At 43.3% G+C, this 18,489-nt stretch overlaps 1 pseudogene; it reads right to left on the bottom strand.

The window, feature by feature from the left end:
• Positions 1 to 4,792: 4,792 nt before the first annotated feature.
• LOC123129658 (uncharacterized) lies at positions 4,793 to 12,465 on the bottom strand (annotated as a pseudogene).
• Positions 12,466 to 18,489: the final 6,024 nt, after the last annotated feature.

The raw sequence follows: 18,489 nt of genomic DNA, 5'->3' as shown, positions 1-18,489 counted from the left end.
AAGGGTGGAGGGCGCACCCCTGTCCTTGTGGGCCCCACGTGCCCCCTCCACTTACTCTAGCACCCATCCTCTCCTTCTTCCTCCAGAAAAAATCACTCCATAGCTCAAACTTGTGTTCTTGCTCATTTCCCTGCCATTTTTGATCTTCTTGCTCAAAGCTCTATTCACAAAACTGCTTTGGGGATTGTTCTTCGGTATGTGACTCCTCCAATGGTCCAATTAGTTTTTGTTCTAGTGCTTTATTCATTGCAAATTTTTGCTGGTGTGGTGACCTTGTTCTTGAGCTTGCACGTCAAATTTGTATGGTCCAAAGTAGTATTGATGCATGATATAGCCTCTAGGCATTTCTAGGAGTAGTTGTTATCAATTTTGTTGAGTTTGGTTCACTTTTATTTTGAGTTACTAAAAATTTCAGAAATTTTCAGAGGAAAAAATGATGAGGAGATTGTTGAGAGGCTCCTTGAGCTGGGGTCCGAAGGAAAAAGAAAATGAGGAGAAAGAGAAGCCCAAGTATAATCTTCCTCGTGTCGCGGAGATTCGGCCGTGTGAATGGCCATGTGATGCATTCTTACAAGCGACCGGAATTTATGATGATTTCTATCATTTGGCCGAGAATGCATGCATTACCGACTTCCTCCTCGACTAGTGTGATCAGTATCTCCTACTCACTAATACTTTCGTGCAAAATTTTCATTTTCATGCTAGGAGATCCCCACCCATGGTAGACTTTCACTTATATGACGAGTACAAGGAAATGACGTCTATGATTTTCGCGAGGTTTGTAAATTACCTTACGAGGGTAACATCGAAGAACCATGATAAGTCTCCAACATATATATAATTTTTGATTGTTCCATGCTATTATATTATCTGTTTTGGATGTCAATGGATTGACAACCCCTTTATCGCGTTGGTTGCGAGGTTCTTATTTATTTGTGTAGGTACGAGGGACTTGCGTGTGTCCTCCTACTGGATTGATACCTTGGTTCTAAAAAATTGAGGGAAATACTTACGCTACTTTGCTGCATCACTCTTTCCTCTTCAAGGGAAGACCAACACAGTGCTCAAGAGGTGGCAAGAAGGATTTCTGGCACCGTTGCTGGGGAGTCTACGCACAAGTCAAGACATACCAAGTACCCATCATAAACTCTGATCCCTCGCATTACATTATTTGCCATTTGCCTCTCATTTTCCTCTCCCCCACTTCACCCTTATAGTTTTATTCGCCCTCTTTTTTCCGTTCCCTTTCTCTTCTCCAGTTCACCTCTTTTTGCTTGTTTCTTGTTTGCTTGTGTGTTGGATTGTTTGCCGCGATGGCCTTACCAAAAAGTTTTGATCCTCACCTTAGAAGGTTGGAAGAAATTGAAAACAACGTTAGAAGTTTTATGTCCTTGTAGTTTGAGCATAATGATTTCTTCAGAAACGAGCTTAAAGAACAAAAAAGTTTTATAGGGTACATGAATAAAGAGCTCGATGATATGTCTAAAGAATTTTATGGTTTAAAATCTCAGTTCGCTCATCTTGAAAACTTAATAGCCCAAATTTCGGATAAACAGGCCACTTTAGTTAATAAGATGGCCGCTAAACTGGAAGAACTTGATGGTAATAATGATGAAGATATAAAAGTTATTGATGTGTCCCCTATTAAATATTTGTTTTGCAATATGAATCTTGATAATGATGGGACTGGAGATGAGTTAACTTTAGTTAGAAGGCGTCCCAATGATTCAGAGTTTTTAGATCTTGATGCAAAAATTGATAAAAGTGGGATTGGAGAGGTCAAAACTTTACATAGAAATGAACTCACTATCTTGGATTTCAAGGAATTTAATTATGATAATTGCTCTTTGATAGATTGTATTTCCTTGTTGCAATCCGTTATAAATTCTCCGCGTGCTTATAGTCAAAATAAAGCTTTTACTAAAAATATCGTTGATGCTTTAATGCAATTTTATGAAGAAAAGCTTGAATTGGAAGTTTCTATCCCAAGAAAACTTTATGATGAGTGGGAACCTACTATTAAAATTAAAATTAACGATCATGAATGCTTTGCTTTATGTGATTTGGGTGCTAGTGTTTCCACGATTCCTAAAACTTTGTGTGATTTGCTAGGTTTCCGTGAATTTGATGATTGTTCCTTCAACTTGCATCTTGCGGATTCCACCATTAAGAAACCTATGGGGATAATTAATGATGTTCTTATTGTTGCAAATAGGAATTATGTGCCCGTAGATTTCATTGTTCTTGATATTGATTGCAATCCTTCATGTCCTATTATTCTTGGTAGACCTTTCCTTAGAACAATTGGTGCAATTATTGATATGAAAGAAGGGAATATTAGATTACAATTTACATTAAGAAAAGGCATGGGAAACTTTCCTAGAAAGAAAATTAAATTACCTTATGAATCCATTATGAGAGCTACATATGGATTGCATACCAAAGATGACAATACCTAGATCTATCCTTGCTTTTATGCCTAGCTAGGGGCGTTAAACGATAGCGCTTGTTGGGAGGCAACCCAATTTTATTTTTGTTCCTTACTTTTTGGTTCTGTTTAGTAATAAATAATTCATCTAGCTTCTGTTTATATGTGGTTTTATGCTTTTAATTAGTGTTTGTGCCAAGTAGAACCTTTGGGAAGACTTGGGGAAAGTCTTTGCGACCTTGCTATAAAAAACAGAAACTTTAGCGCTCAAGAGATTTGCTGCCATTTTTAACTGGAGAGTGCTATATAGTTAATTATTTTTTAACATTATTAATATATAAATTCCTCACGTCCAGAAATTTATTTTAGAATTTTTTGGGTTCCAGAAGTTCTCGAAACCTACAGATTACTACAGACTGTTCTGTTTTTGACAGATTCTGTTTTTCGTGTGTTGATTGCTTATTTTGATGAATCTATGGCGAGTAATAGAGTTTATGAACCATAGAAAAGTTGGAATACATTAGGTTTAACACCAATATAAATAAATAATGAGTTCATTACAGTACCTTGAAGTGGAGGTTTGTTTTCTTTTACTAACGGAGCTCACGAGATTTTCTTTTAAGTTTTGTGTTGTGAAGTTTTCATGTTTTGGGTAAAGATTTGATGGATTATGGAACAAGGAGAGGAAAGAGCCTAAGCTTGGGGATGCCCAAGGCACCCCAAGGTAAAATCCAAGGACAACCTAAAGCCTAAGCTTGGGGATGCCCCGGAAGGCATCCCCTCTTTCGTCTTCGTCCATCGGTAACTTTACTTGGAGCTATATTTTTATTCACCACATGATATGTGTTTTGCTTGGAGCGTCTTGTATGCTTTGAGTCTTTTCCTTTTAGTTTACCACAATCATCCTTTCTGTACACACCTTTTGGGAGAGACACACATGATTCGGAATTTATTAGAATACTCTATGTACTTCACTTATACCTATTGAGCTAGATAATTTTGCTCTAGTGCTTCGCTTATATCTTTTAGAGCACGGTGGTGGTTTTATTTTATAGAAATTATTGATATCTTATGCTTCACTTATATTATTTTGAGAGTCCCTTAGAATAGCATGGTAATTTGCTTTGGTTATGAATTTAGTCCTAATATGATATGCATCCAAGATCGGTATAATAAAAACTTTCATAAAAAGTGCATTGAGTACTAGGAGAAGTTTGATACTTGATAATTGTTTTGAGATATAAAGGTGGTAATATTAGAGTGTGCTAGTTGAGTAGTTGTTAATTTGAGAAATACTTGTGTTGAAGTTTGCAAGTCTCGTATCATGCACATATGGTGACCGTTGTGTAACAAATTTGAAACATGAGGTGTTATTTGATTGTCTTCCTTATGAGTGGAGGTCGGGGACGAGCGATGGTCTTTTCCTACCAATCTATACCCCTAGGAGCATGCGCCTAATGCTTGGTTTTTGATGACTTGTAGATTTTTGCAATACGTATGTGAGTTCTTTATGACTAATGTTGAGTCCATGGATTATATGCACTCTCACCCTTCCATCATTGCTAGCCTCTTCGGTACCGTGCATTGCCCTTTCTCACCTTGAGAGTTGGTGCAAACTTCGCCGGTGCATCCAAACCCCGTGATATGGTACGCTCTGTCACACATAAACCTCCTTATATCTTCCTCAAAACAGCCACCATACCTACCTATTATGGCATTTCCATAGCCATTCCGAGATATATTGCCATGCAACTTTCCACCATTCCATTTATCATGACACACATCATCATTGTCATATTGCCTGGCACGATCATGTAGTTGACATCGTATTTGTGGCAAAGCCACCGTTCATAATTTTTCATACATGTTACTCTTGATTCATTGCCCTTCCCGGTACACCGCCGGAGGCATTCATATAGAGTCATACTTTGTTCTAGTATCGAGTTGTAATCATTGAGTTGTAAATAAATAGAAGTGTGATGATCATCATTAACAGAGCATTGTCCCAAATAAAAAAGAGAAAGGCCAAAAAAAGGAAGGCCCAAAAAAAGGGGCAATGCTACTATCCTTTTTCCACACTTGTGCTTCAATGTAGCACCATGATCTTTATGATAGAGAGTCTCTTGTTTGGTCACTTTCATATACTAGTGGGAATTTTTCATTATAGAACTTGGCTTGTATATTCCAACAATGGGCTTCCTCAAATGCCCTAGGTCTTCGTGAGCAAGCAAACCACACCCGAGTGATATGGAAGCTTTTATTCATGAAGTTACCATAGGGGAAAGGAGAAGGCTGTCGGAGGCAAGAGTGGCTAGTTTACATTTTTCCTGTTCTGCGTATTACTCATTATTTGCTGGGAGATGTTTAATTAGTCGTGGGGACAGTGGAGGTCTTAGTGCTCCAGACCTTGCCATTTTGTGCCATGCTTTACTTCGCGATAGAACGTTCAGTTTAGGCGCTATGGTTGCTAAACGGTTGAGCATAAACCGTACAAAGGGTCCTATTTTCGGAGGTATGTTCGCTTCTCGCCTGGCTAAACACTTTGAGATACCCATTAGGCACTATGAGAAAGAAGAGAAACTGCTACCCACTTTATATTTAGATTATGATAGCATGGTAGCACATAATTTTATTCGCCATGATGAGGAAAATAGACTCATTTACAACTTGATATTTAGCGAAGATTCTTGCCAGATTATTACCTTGCCTGCACCTATTTTGTTCGATATTCATTCAGGCAGGTACTTCGTTTTGCCTGCGGACATTTATGCATACTGGGAGGGGACACAATCCCCACTTCCTGAGCCAGAGCCATCACCCAATCCATACCAGGAGTCTATTTGTCAGTGGGATCCACAAGAGCTCGCTAACCAGTGGAACCCCCTGATGGTGTCCTGGACTAGGGGGTACTCAACACGTCGCCTCCCAACCAACTGGATCGGGCCGAGGACCCCCATGGCGGTTCATTATTGGGCCAGTTCGGACAGCTCGTGCCGCATACAAGGAAGATTCCACAAGACTTGGCGCCCTAGACAAGAACTCCTCCTAACCCTAGGCCTATGGTGCATATATAAACCAAGGCCAGGCTAGTCAATGGACAATCTAATATTCATTACTACAATCTCGTGGTAGACACATGTACTCTGTACTACACCCCATATGAATACAATCAAAAGCAGGATGTAGGGTTTTACCTCCATCAAGAGGGCCCGAACCTGGGTAAAATCCCGTGTCCATGTTACCATTGCTCCAAGACGCCTAGCTTAGGACCCCTACTACTAGATACGCCGTATATTGAACCGACACCCCCAGGATCCTCCTCATTACACCGGAGAGGGCTACTTTGATCCATGGGCGTAGACCAACTTAGGCCAAAAGCCTAAGCATGGGGGAGTGCGTATTTCTCACCGACATTATATTCATGTTCACACTCTCATTTCAGTTGTCGATGTTCATACTCTTTCATTGTATTATCCATTTTAGTTTATTTCATTTTTCCGCTTTCTTATTATGTGTTTGAAAAACCTTAAGAAAAAACAAAAAAATTAGTTGAACTTTATTTCCTCCCTTTTCATGCTTAGTCGTAGTATTAAAAGAAAACCCAAAAAGATTTCTCGTTCTTCTTTTGCTTGTTGGGAGCTTTCCCGTGTAAGTAGTTTTTCTCGTTCTTGTTTTACTTCCTTCAGAAAAAGAAAAACTCCAAAAATATTTCAGTGTGTTTCTTTGAATTCTTTTCTTTTATTTGGGGGTCGAGAGGAAAAGACCACGATGAAAATGCTGAGTGGCTCTCATATGCATTATTGTTGATCTAACAAAAGAGCCCATATTACCACTACTAGGGAAAAGCCTAGCAGCAGTGCAGGTTTTAGGCCTATCAGCAGCGCGGGCACCCGCGCTACCAATAAGGTGCTACAGCTAATAGTTAGTAGTAGCGTGGGTTAAACCCGCGCTACTACTAATGAAATAGCAGTAGCGTGGGCTAACAACCAACGCTACTAGTATCATTTATACTAGTAGCGCTCAGTTTCCTCCCCACGCCACTACTAACTTATTAGAAATTAGAAAAAATAAACCAGTACACATTATTACACCAGCATTAGAACACGTCCAGTAAGAGCATACATAATTGACATGGGTCCTATTTCATGGTTAACTGGACACCAAAGCCAATAAATGAGCCAAAACCCCATCATTATGCATTGGTACTCACGATTGACCACTTCAAAGAACATGCAAGTATGTATGTCATTAACAATTGCAAACATAAGTTTCTTTGTATCTACTATCACACAGTTCCTCATTCTACCTGTTCTCACTCCAATAATAAGAAAAATGAAAAGGAAAAATAGAGATAATCTGCCGCAATTGCACTTCGGTGTCATGGATTCCGTCTGCCGCTTCAACATCTCATTATCCTGCAGCAATGGAAATTTTCCCAAAATTACCTTTTGCAACAACATAAAATTGCATTGAGATTTCAGAATTAAACATAGGCATATCTCATAGTTTAAAACAAAGGCACTCAACGGAAAAGTGCATAAATTGAGAGAAAACCTTTGGCTAGAATAGCAACACAGCACATGAGCTACGTTCGGTGGCGGAGCTCACTAATCGGTGGACAAGGTCGAACTACCAAGTACGTAGCAGCACGACACAGGAGCACCTATGTTAATGCTGCCCACACAGTTGATTTAACTCTTACAAGTTCTTACTAAATTTACCAAGTAATAACTATAATAATAAACCTGTCCAGACCTCTTTTTTGGACTTAGGACTCCACATACTGCAGCCTATATGCTGTAAGCAGTTTGCGTCACTACTAAAACAGAACTAAGGTAGAGAGTTTGGTGATGATCATATTAAGTTTAACCAACATTTCACAATTCACATTAGCAAAGATTAAACAAAATCATATGACAGCCCTATTAATTCCTGCTTAACACTTGGAACAAAAAGCATCAAGATAGAACTCAGGAATCAGTAAGTTAGTAAGTTTACCATCGATCATATTCAAAACATATCATACGCATCTTACATATTACAGTGAAAGGCTGCATTATGCAGATCAACGGCCTAGGTGGATAACGATCTTGGACAGAATATGATTGAGCACTAGGAGCAAACACGCTGTAATTTTGAAGAACAGAGCAGTGTTCAAGTCCCCAATAGACCACAATCCCAGACAGGAATAGCGTTGTTCTTTCTTAAAATTACCATACATGGGGAAACAATGACAAGACTGGTTTGTTTAAAAAAAAGGAAGAGGATGATTAAGTGGTTTTACTTCAGATCAACAACATGTCAAACAAATCACTCTACCAAGGGTACAACTATGAGGTAGGTTGCACCAAACTCTCATCGGAGAGAGGAATAAAAAACGAGAGAGAGAGAGAGGGAGAGAGAGAGAAAGAGGACCTTCTATCATGTGGGCAGTAGCAGGGTCGGAGCAGCCACTCGCCCCGTCGTCCTCCTATCACAGTAGCAGATTTCTGCTTGACAAGCAGATAGGAGCACAAAACGCACGCATCAGGTGGCGTCAAGCACATGGCTGCATGTATAACAAAAGGAAATGCAACTCTCTTCATTTTTCAGTTCCTAAACTAAATACAAAATGATTGTGAAATCTTAGGCATAACCAAAGGAAAGCAGATTCGCAAAATCACTTGAACTTGCTTATACTACACATACAAAGTCCATTTTTTTACTGTTAATATTGATGTTATAACATGTTCAGTTACAAAGATGCAAACTGCACTAGAGTGATTTCAAATCTTGCCACCAGCATGAGTCGACATGAGTTGCTAACTAACGAAAGACAAGCACAATGCATATACAATGTAAATTTTGTAAATACAGGTAGCAAACGTAATTTATTCAGTTTGAAACTTGAGGTGTTGCAAAGTATTGTGCTTCATTTGTTCAAGAATACAGGTAAGTTGGATGGCAAGACCTCTCCTCTTCTCCTCTCTGAAAAAATAATTACTTGCTGTGGTGCAGCAAGCAATCGGAGGAAGGAGACGGACAGAGGGTAAGGGGGAGAAGAGAAATGCTTACCTTTCCCCATTTTGGAGGAGAACCATTGAATATGTATGAGCATTCAGGGGCCGACCAATTTGGTGAACGCAGCCCCTATCACCACACCAGCTCCAAGTGCAACTGATGCCCAGCGGGTTGTTGGGCTACCTATATAAAATAACACAAGTCACAAACATGCATTAGACCATAGATTTAGTGACAGTTACTTCACGAAGTGTAAATTTGAGTTCTTCTCAAAGTGTTTCTTTCGGCATATGCCAACTCTGAATAATTAACAAGTAAATAAGATTATAAAATTTGAGAACATTCAAGAAAAATGCATGAATAATTGCTAGGAAAACTAATAATTATGGATTATTGGGTGGAAAACAGACAATTCACATAGCCAAATAACTTTTTTAATAGTTCCCTTACGAACATCAGATACACAGTAACAAGTTGCATTGCTTACTTTATAGAACTTGTGAAATCAAACTCATTCTGGATACAAATAAAAGGACTCCAAGTTATTCAACAGAATAGGATACAGGGAAACAATTTGAGATTAGCTGATAACAAGCATCACATAGACATCAATGGACAAGCCCCTAAAGTTTGAGAATGAAACCGACTTCGGACTCCACATACTGCAACCTATATGGTGTAAGCAGTTTGCCTAGCAATTATTCATGCATTTTTCTTGAATACCACAATCCCAATCAGACAAAGCGTTGTTCTTTCTATAAAAAAATACTAGACACGAGGAAATGATGGTAAGACTGAATTATTTTCAGAACCATGATTCACCATAACCATTCCGAGAGCATGACTAACACCAGGAAAGCATTGTTCACACCAATAAAATCACAAACAAAAGTTTCCCTGGCTAACAGTCAAAGCCATCACATAGCCTAGCCCAATTCAAGCATGTCCTGCTATTCATACACTAGCTGACGAATCAATTGAAATGAGACTCTGGCCTCTGCAGAGTACAAACATATAGGAAATAAAACGTAAGTGATTTTTTGCTTACAATCATCGGAATCTCAGAGCACTCGACGCAAATTTGGGGCTCCAATCGCGCAGGAAACAATCAATCTACAGCACCCTAAAGCAGGGCATGCGCATTAGTAACATTCCCAAATGTTTTTGCCTGGAGAAGCGCGCCCTACCTATGCAGCTAGGAATCCCTCATCAGATTAGGCCAATCGAGATGGAACACGAGCATTATTTTCGCGCAACCCTAGATCATGAGATACCCACGGAGGCGCGGCGAACAGATCTCGTGATGCAGCGAGGGGAATGGAGAGGTGAGGCGGAGGGGGTTGGGGGCTTACGGAAGAGGATGAGGCCTCCGAAGGCGCCGGCGAGGGAGGAGTAGGCAACGCGGCGGATGGAGAGGTCAAGGCAGGCGTCCCACTTGGCATCGAGGTCGCACCACGGCGGGATCCCGGACCTGGTGGGCAGGGACGACTTCGTTGCCGGCACCGAGGCCGGGGCGGGGGCAGGCAGCGGCGCGAGACGAGGAGCGGCGGGCGCGCGGCTGCCAGCGTGGCGCACACGGCGGGGGGCATGGGGGCGGACGGACGGAGGAGAGGAGGTGGAAGGGAGACCGGCGGCGAGTGGGTTGGGACAGGAGAGGAGGTTGGGGATCTGGATCGGGCTGCGTTTTTTTTGAGATAGACGGGGGGTGGGTGGTGTGGGACGGTTGGTGGGGTGGGAGGTGGTGGTGGGGTGGGAGTGTGGATCGGACCGGGGTGGACACGCTTAGTAGTAGCATGGGGGTCTTACCTGCGCTATTACTACTTACTTAGTAGTAGCGCCCATTTTATACCCCTCGCTACTACTATGGCCTATCCCGGGGGCATTGTTGGAGACCATTTAGTAGCAGCACGGGTTTATACCCCTCGCTACTACTATCAACTTAGTAGTAGCGCAATTTTTATACCCCTCGCTACTACTAATTAGCATTAGCGCCCATTTTTAAACCGCGCTACTGATAAACTTCTGTGTATAAGGTTTTCCCTAGTAGTGTACCTTGTCTTCTCCTTTGAATAAATGTTTGCAAATTTCATCTTAATGCAATGCATGAGCACTCTTATTATTATCCACACCGTTCGGTCGTGCAAGTGAAAGGCAATAATGATGATATATGCTGAAATGATTGAGATGAGGAAAAGCTGGAATGAACTCGACCTATCTAGTTTTTGTAAATAAGATTAGTTCATCATTCGTGATTCAGCCTATTATGAATGAAACATGCTTGCAATGACAATTAGATATTATAGCTACTCATGCCATGCTTAATTAGCTAGGAGTTTATAATGGTTTATCTTGTGTGCCACATGAAAATTAAAATGATTGTGATGTAGTATGATAGGATGGTATCCTCCTTTGAATGATTTGAGTGGCTTGACTTGGCACATGTTCACGCATGTAGTTGAAACAAAATCAGCATAGCCTCTACGATATTTATGTTCATGGTGATTTATATCCTACTCATGCTTGCACTAATGTTGGTTAATCTCAATGCATGTTTATGACTGTTGTTGCTCTCTAGTTGGTCGATTCCCAGTGTTTTTCTAGCCTTCACTTGTACTAAGAAAGAATACTGCTTGTGCATCCACTTCCATAAACCCAAAGTTGTTCCATATGAGTCCTCCATACCTTCCTATATGCGGTATTTACCTGCCGTTCCAAGTAAATTTGCATGTGCCAAACTCTAAAGCTTCAAATGTACATATGTTTTGTATGCTCGAATCGCTCATATACCAACTAGGGTTGTCAATATCTTCCATGCTAGGTGGGTTATTCCCACGATGAGTGGACTCCGCTCATCATTCACGAGAAAATGGCTGGTAACTGGGATGCCCAGTCCCATGCTCAAATCAAATCAAATATAATGCAAACAAAACTCCTCCAGGACTGTTGTTAGTTGGACGGTACCCATTGTTTCAGACCAGCTGTGGAATGTGCTTGTTGGTGGTGGGGGAGTATAAACTTTACCATTCTGTTTGGGAACTGCCTATAATGTATGTAGCATGGAAGATATTGAGATCTCTTGGTTGTTATGTTGACAATGAAAGCATGCCACTCAAAATATTATTTTCTCTGTTTTAAAACTCGAGCTCTGGCACCTCTGCAAATTCCTGCTTCCCTCTGTGAAGGGTCTATCTATTTACTTTTATTGCTGAGTCATCATCCTCTTATAAAAAGCACTAGTTAGAGAGCACCACTGTCATTTGTATGCATTGTTATTAATTTATATTGAGTATGACTGTGACTGGATCTCTTTTACCATGAATTACAATGTCTAGTCAGTCCTTGATCTTCAGGGGTGCTCTGCATTTATGTTTTGCGGTCTCAGAAAGGGCTAGCGAGATACCATCTTGTTATATCATATCATTATTGTTTTAAAAAATTGTTGTCATCTGAGATTTATTATTATTGCTCGCTAGTTGATTATGCCATTGATATGAGTAAATGTGAGACCTAAATGTTATTGTGAATATGGTTAGTTCATAATCTATGCTGAAAACTTGAATGCTGAATTTACATATTTGCAACAACAAGATCAAATAGAGATTGTAAATGTTTTTCTTTATCACTTTTAATTTGTCAACTGAATGTCAACTGAATTGCTTGAGGACAAGCAATGGGTTAAGCTTGGGGGAGTTGTTGATACGTCACTACTAGGGAAAACCTTATACATAGCATCTTAGCAGTAGCACTGGACAAAATCACGCGCTACTGCTACTTAGTAGTAGCGCGTGTAAACAAACCGCGGTACTGCTATCATTTTAGCAGTAGCGTGTATTAGCAAAACGCGTTGCTGCTAAGTTTGAACTGGGCGCACATGGCTAGCCCCACTTAGCAGTAGCGTGTATCCGTACCCATCGCTACTGCTAAGCGCTTTTCTGGAGCCCGCGCTACTACCAACCCTACCTTATCCTCCCCATGCAGCCGCCCCTCTCACTCTCCCTCTCAGTCACTCTCGCCCGCACGTACACCTCGTCGTCCATCGCCGCAACCACACTCCTCCTCCTCCGAGTTACTCCCTCCATCCCTCCTCCTCCCTCCTCCCCACCCTCCTTCTCCCATCGCGTCCTCCTCCTCCGACCGCCCCTCGTCCCCCGTCCCTCCTTCATCGCCAGACTCCTCCCACCGCCCTCCCTCCTCCTCCTCCGTCCGCCCCTCCCCCTCCTCTCTCCTTGCTCCTCCCACCCCTCCTCCCTCCCTCCTCCGATCCCACCGGCCTCCATAGTTGTAGATGCCTAAGTACCTAGCTAGGGTTCATCTAATTAGTTAGTACATGTAGATGTTTAGTTTATTTTTACTATTTTTTAGTAAGTGTTCAATAGAATTAGTAAGAAAATTAATAGAACTAGTTGAACTAGTTTATTTTTAGTAAGAATTTGTTGAATTTATAGAACTAGTTTATTTTTAGTAAGAAAATTAATAGAACTAGTTGGACTAGTTTATTTTTAGTAAGAACTAGTTTATTTTTATTTATAGTAAGCGTTTAGTTGAATTAATAGAACTAGTTTATTTTTAGTAAGAAAATTTAGGTATATGAGATTTGATGATATAATTAGACTTAGTAGAACATGTCACATTTGTTGTTATTTTTTAGCTAAAGCAATTATTCCCGCATCGACGTCGATGATGCCTATCCCGCATCCTCGTCGTCGACTCGGCGGAGGACACCTATTTGATCAGAGGGGCCATGTCCGGGACTGGGCTCTGCCGGGCTGGTACTGGGACGTGCTACCTTCCGGGAGGCGTAGCTTGGTGAGGACCCGAACCTTCTTTGGTGGTGGGTCACGTGGGCCAGTGATGGTGCGGAGGCTTGAGGCCCCCGCAAAGGTGGTACGTCACCATGTCAGCGAGGAGGACGAGCACGTCCGTCGTTACATGGTTGCATTGGAGGGCGGGTTCTCCAATACCTGGAAGGTTCTCTAGGGATCTCACTGGAGCTATGATCCTGTGATGGTTCCTTCTCTTTGGGTGTCCACTGCCCGCTCCGGTACCCATCGTTCTCTAGGGTTTTAGCTGTATTAGTGATGTTATATGTATGATACTATTCGAGATGTATTAGTGATAATATTTGACGATGTACGGACGCAAGAGATGATGTAGTTTTTCTTATTCAATGCATGCAAATTTGAATACTTATTTATTTTATAATTTGGTTTTGCTTATTGAATGCTCAAATTGGAGAACTACTCCTATTTTGAATGCTCAAATTGGACCACACTATGCAAGGCGTATGCATTTGATTAGTTGATAGCTTATAGGGTTTTTGTTTTTGCAGAAATCAAGGAGCCCCTCCATCATCCCCACCGTCATCCCCATCACCGACCCCTCCGACCTTGAGGTGAGACCAGCCAAATCTACATGTCAATATGAGTCCTATAAGATATTTTGAATTGTTTTTCTTCATATTTTCAACCACTGAAATGCATTGACCATCATGTTTGAATGCTCATATGATGTAGATAAAAACATGTATATCTTGTGTTACTCAAATAGGATATGTGCTTGCCTAAGTGGCCGGCCATGTTTGCAGGTTACACCTCCGAGTGGCCTATGTTTTGCCGGAGTGTTGATTAATTTCTGTTCCGGCAAATTTCAGGCGCTTGATATGTCCTTTTTTAGCAAATTTCATGCCCATTTTTTCCGTGAATTTTGGCATGACTTGTAGCCCCCGGGCCCAAGGTGCGCTCGAACTTGGCTTCGAGGTGAAGCCAAGGGGCAAGTGCAGAGCACCGCAGGCCCCATTAGCCCACGGCCTTGATTGACGCGTGGCGACTGATGGGACGTGGGCGCCTCCACTTCCCCATGCAGCCTCGATTTCCGCCTGGCTAGGCAACCACCATCGTCTTCATAGCTCCTCATCCCTTACGGGCATCACTTTCCACCGCTCCCCCATTTCCTAGAAGGCTGCAGATCTCTTTCGCCGACTCAATTTGATACCAACTCCCCCCACCGCCATGGCTCCAAGCCGGAAGAAGAAGGCAAAGAAAGAGTCCTGTACCTCGGCCCCTGCAACGCAGGTCCTTGAGCCTGTTGTCGAGCGGTCGGTGGTGCTCAACCAAGAGGTGATGGGCAAGGTGCGCCCGGCACTCACCACCGATTGCAATGAGTGGGTGGCGACGGTGTCTTGGCCCGCTTCCCACGCTGAAATTGACATGTCGGCTACCGAGGTCTCCATCCATCTTCACGCCCTCTGGGCAGGCCTGATTCCTCCCTTCTCTGATTTCTTCAATGCGGTGCTCTCACATTACCAGATCAATGCGCTGCACCTCGATCCCCAATCCATCATCCTTCTTGCTGTCTTTGCCTTTGTCTGCGAAGCCATGGTGGGCATTGCCCCTTCCGTGGCCTTGCTTTTCCACTTCTTCTCGCTATACTTGATAAATCCTCTCCAGCGCTCTAGGTGTGTATCCTTCCATGCCGTCGCGGTGACAGCCGGCTCGGCGATTGACTTTGAGCTCTTGCCAGTCGTCGGAGGCTTCAGGAGGAGGTGGGTGTTCATGGACGTTGGCGTGCGCAGCCCCCTGCTGCCGCTCCCTAGGGTTCCAGCTGCTCTAAGCTCTGGTTAGGGGCACGCGAAGCTCACCGATCGGCGGCTCGCCCATGTCTGGATCCGACTCGCCAGGTTGAAGGACCTTGGTGTGACGGCGCCCATGGTGCTGAAGGAGTTCATCCGGTGTCGCATCGCTCCGCTTCAGCTCCACTCTTGGCAAATGTGGACCTTCTCTGGCTACAGGGACCGCATGAGGCTTCAGGCTCCGGCTCTTCCTCCTGAGGCGCGGCGCATGGTGCTCGGGCTCCTGATGGGAGACCCGATGTCGTCCAACCTGTCGGAGGAGGGCTGTCTTCTGTACTGCTGCTCGAACAAGGTGGAGTTCGTGAAGCAGATGCCCCTCTTTGACGAATGGGGACCGCGCCCAGTTGGCCTTGAAGGGCCTCGCGAGAGCCCTATCTTCGTGTCCCCCTTTCCTGCCACGAGCGTGATGCACGCCCGAGGAGTGGGTGCAGGGGGCGGTCGATGTCGAGGATGGCGACACTGCTGCTGAGGAATCGACACCACTCGAGGCTCCAGAGGTGCCGTCCCCCGAGACCCTGGAGAGCTGTCCTGAGGAAACGGCTTGGGGGACGACGCAGTCCGATGCTCCTGAGGCCAGAGCCCCTGAGGCCCCGGTGAACCGCCACGAGACAGGTACCAAGGTGACCGCGCCTGAGGCCGCCTCGGGAGTCACATCATCTTCGCCCGACCTTGGTGACCGCGCCCAGGGCTTCGGCCGGCTCCGTCCGAACTTTGCGACGCTCCACAAGAGGAGGGGGTCTCCAAGCTGCAGTGGTGACGTCTTCCAGCCGTTGAAGCAGAGGAAGTACATTGATATTGACGAGTGAGTACTTATCTTTGTAATTTCCTGAGTGCCGCTTCTCCTCTTGACCGTGATTCCTTAGGGTCCCTTCTACCAAGGCGACGAAGTCTCCCGAGGAGCAACCTCCTCCTGCCTCGAGTCCTCTCCTGACCTTGAGTGCCCCAAGCCAGCCTGCTGCACTTGGCGCGAGGTCGGAGAAAGTGCAACTATCCCTGGGTGGTTTTGGTAATTCCTAACAACATATAGCCCATTGAGCTAATGCTATTTCCAGATAAATATTTCAGGAAAGTTCAATGTTTGGCATGGCATGGATTAGAAAGTGGACCCCTCAAAATACTAAGAAGACATGTTGGCTCAAGCTCAAGACTCTACATTTTACTTTTAGTGATCCAAGATCACATTGAGTCCATAGGAAAAGCCAATACTATTAAAAGGGGATGAGGTGTTGCTTAATGAGTTACTTGCTCAAAATGTTTAGTGATATGCTCCAAAACCCTCAACTACTTTCTCACATCCACATATGTCCCAAACCAAAACTCAAACTTGGCCCCACCGAAATTTCCTACCCGGCACCACCGAGTTCACTTGACAAAGCCACTGCCACAAACCCTAGTCATTTTGGTCTCACCGATAGGGATCTCGGTCTCACCGAGATGGGATTGCAATCTCTCTGTTTCCCTTCGTAATGTTTCAGTCCAACCGAGATGAGCGATCGGTCCCATCGAGATTGCAATGCAAACTCTCTGTTTCCCCTTCATAACGTTTCGATCTAACCAAGATGAGCGAATCGGTCCCACCGAGTTTGCCTGACCAACTCTCTGTTTGCCTATTACCAAAATCGGTCCCTCCGAATTTGTGTAATCGGTCTCACCGATATTACGTTATGGCCTAACCCTAATGGAATCGGTCACACCGAGTTGACATGTCGGTCCCACCGAAAATCCTAACGTTCACATTTTGAACTAAATTGTTCTAACCGAGTTTCATGATTCAGTCCCACCAAGTTTGGTGATTTGTGTGTAACGGTTAGATTTTGTGTGGAGGCTATATATACCCCTCCACCCACTCTTCATTAAGAGAGAGAGAGCCATCAGAACATGCCTGCACTTCCAACATATATTTTCTCAGAGAAAACCATCTACACTTGTGTTGAGGTCAAGATATTCCATTCCAACCACATAAATCTTGATCTCTAGCCTTTCCCAAGTTGCTTTCCACTCAAGCCCTCTTTCCACCAAATCCAATCCTATGAGAGAGAGATGAGTGTTGGGGAGACTATCATTTGAAGCACAAGAGCAAGGAGTTCATCATCAACACACCATCTATTACCTTTTGGAGAGTGGTGTCTCCTAGATTGGTTAGGTGTCACTTGGGAGACTCCGTCAAGATTGTGGAGTTGAACCAAGGAGTTTGTACGGGCAAGGATATCGCCTACTTCGTGAAGATCTACGCTAGTGAGGCAAGTCCTTCGTGGGTGATGGCCATGGTGGGATAGACAAGCTTGCTTCTTCGTGGACCCTTCATGGGTGGAGCCCTCCGTGGACTCGCGCAACCGTTGCCCTTCGTGGGTTGAAGTCTCCATCAACGTGGATGTAAGATAGCACCACCTATCAGAACCATGCCAAAAATCTCCATGTCTACATTGCGTTTGCTCCTCCAAACTCCTCCCTTTTCCTTCATATGCAATTGTTTTAAATTCCTCTGCTACACTCTTAGAATTGCATGTGTAGGTTGATTACTTGACTTGTGCTAAGTTGTTAAAATCTACCAAGGCTTAAAATTGGGAAAAGGCTAAATTTTTATCTGATCAAGTAGTCTAATCACCCCCCTTAGACATACTTTTGATCCTACAAGTGGTATCAGAGCTTTGGTCTCCATTTGTTTTAATTTCCATAGCTTTTGGTGATCATAGCCTTGGTTTCACAACCTAGGAGAGTATGGTGTCTAGAGAGGGAAATTACCACCGTAGAGGTCCTTACTTTGATGGTAAAATTTTTGCTAGTTGGAAGCATAAGATGAAAATGCATATTCTTGGACATAACCCCGCCGTTTGGGCTATTGTGTGTATTGGCTTGCAAGGTGAATTCTTTGATGGGAGAGAACCGAACCATGAAGCTACCGCGGGAGGGTTGAAGATGTTGCAATATAATGCTCAAGCTTGTGATATTCTCTTCAATGGATTGTGCCCCGAAGAATTCAACAAAATCAGTTGTCTTGAGAATGCGAAGGAAATTTGGGATACTTTGATTGGTATGCACGAATTTACCGACTCCGTCAAGGAATCCAAATTGGATGTGCTTCAAAGTCAACTCGACAAGTTCAAAATGAAGGATGGTGAAGGTGTCGCTGAAATTTACTCTAGGCTTGCTCTCATCACAAATGAGATTGTCGGCTTAGGAAGTGAAGATATGACTGACAGATTCATTATCAAGAAAATCCTTAGAGCCTTGGATGGAAAATATGATACCGTGTGCACATTGATCCAAATGATGCCCAATTACAAAGATCTCAAGCCAACAGAAGTCATTGGAAGAATTGTTGCTCATGAGATGTCACTTAAGGATAAGGAAGAGCTCCACAACAAGTCAAGTGGTGTTTACAAAGCCTCATGTGATGCTCCCACATCATCAAGTGAGAAACAAACCCTCAATG

The sequence above is a fragment of the Triticum aestivum genome, chromosome 6A (assembly GCF_018294505.1).
Source record: "Triticum aestivum cultivar Chinese Spring chromosome 6A, IWGSC CS RefSeq v2.1, whole genome shotgun sequence".
In the NCBI taxonomy this organism is placed as follows: domain Eukaryota; kingdom Viridiplantae; phylum Streptophyta; class Magnoliopsida; order Poales; family Poaceae; genus Triticum; species Triticum aestivum.
The sequence above is the reverse complement of the archived record's forward strand: the minus strand, read 5'-3'. Positions and strand labels throughout refer to the sequence as shown.